Source organism: Mustela erminea, chromosome 16 (assembly GCF_009829155.1).
Source record: "Mustela erminea isolate mMusErm1 chromosome 16, mMusErm1.Pri, whole genome shotgun sequence".
NCBI classification, from domain to species: Eukaryota; Metazoa; Chordata; class Mammalia; order Carnivora; family Mustelidae; genus Mustela; species Mustela erminea.
In genome coordinates, this window is record NC_045629.1 from 71,848,272 (window position 1) to 71,849,857 (window position 1,586).

Consider the following 1,586-nt stretch of genomic DNA (forward strand, 5'->3'; position numbering starts at 1 on the left):
ATTATTCTTAGACATCTTTACAAAGAAATACCTGGGTCTTAAAAGGACTAGATTATTTTTTAAAAATTAAAGAATAAAAATAAAAGGACTGAATTATTTGTCTAGGTCACTGAGAAAGAAATTAGTTGGTTAGGGCATAAAACCAGACTTTCTATTTCTTTCTTACTTGCTTGCTTGCTTTCCTTTATTTTGTTTTTGTTTTAATTCCACATAAGAAATAGGTAATGCCTCACAAATTTTGTGTCATCCTTGAGTAGAGGCCATGCTAATTTACTCTGCATCATTTCAATTTTTAGTATATGTGCTGCCAAAGGAGCCAGCACCAGATTTTCTATTCCTAAACAAGACTTTTTCCATCCCCTTTTCTCTGCAAGAGCTTTTCTGACCAGGTGATTGAGGAACTTGGGCTTAAGGAAGCTGAATTTAGCCAGAGGCCTATGAGACCCTTCCAAAAACCTGCTGTCCCCCCTCAAGCACTTGAGAGCCCAGAGTGGGTTAAGTCTTCCCTGGCTCAGTCCCAACAGACATTAAATTCACCTGTGCTTGCTCTGAAATAAATCAGTGTCCTTTTCTGCTGCTGCTGTTGTCTGGAAATAATGCAAATGCAATGGGCCTGCACTGACATTGTGCTTCCCTGGAAGGATGCACATAATAAATTGTCCCTTAATACTGTTAAAGAGACATTTTCCTCTTACTCAGGAGCTTTTGAGGTTAGTATGTGCAACTCACCCAGTGAGAAGCAAGACATGGTGCCTTGTCACTGGGCCCAGTTCTTCAGATGACCTCTCCGTGCTCTTTGGCTTACTGAATTGCTAAGTTCAAGGATGCATTTCCCAGCCCCCAAGTCAAGTTATAGGACTTGCTGGTAACCTAGACTGGTTTCCTTGTTTGTGATTTGAATTTATTTTATTTTATTGTATGCATTTAAGTGTTTGCTTATTTGGATGCCTGAAAGCTGAGGGAAACTGGAGCTCCTGGTCCATGCCATTCATCTTTTGGAAGAATGCCAAAGCTGTTTCCGCAGAGGACAGAAGGCATTGGTCTCCCCTGCAGGAAGCTACTGCTGCTCCTTAATTGTTTGCTAGAGGAAGAATCAAGGGTAAAATTTAAAGTAAATGGCTGGCCGGGTTGCACTAATTCATCAAAGCGTGTTTCAAGTCAGCAGTCAGAGCATGCATCAGCCCCTGGCACCACCACCTTCTATGAAAGTGGAAAACCCAGCAGACCTCCCAGCAGATGAAATCATTAGGAGGCATTCAGCAATGCTTGAAAAGCAGAGAGAGAGGAGGCAGGGATTTCTATGCATGCTCCACTTTGCCACATGGGGAAACACCAGTTGTCTGTGACCTAGTTATCTGGGAGAGATACCCACAAAACTGTTCACTGCACGGGAACCCCAACCTCCTATGCGCCCTGTGTGCTCAGAAAACAATGAGAGCTTCCTCCTTTGATTCTATTCCTTTTGCTTAGAGTTTTTTTAGTTGCAGTAAAGACCAATCCACTTAAGGCAGCTTAAGAAAAGGATAATTTTATTGGGATAGACTATGGACAGAAAATAAAACCTAGGTTCATTAGAAATTGGAAGT

At 41.7% G+C, this 1,586-nt stretch overlaps 1 non-coding gene across 1 annotated transcript; it reads right to left on the reverse strand.

Moving 5' to 3' along the window:
* Nucleotides 1–213: 213 nt before the first annotated feature.
* On the reverse strand, nucleotides 214–317 carry LOC116575592. Its single transcript, XR_004279855.1, has one exon. It is a non-coding gene; the product is annotated as a U6 spliceosomal RNA (small nuclear RNA).
* Between the last annotated feature and the right edge of the window lie 1,269 nt (nucleotides 318–1,586).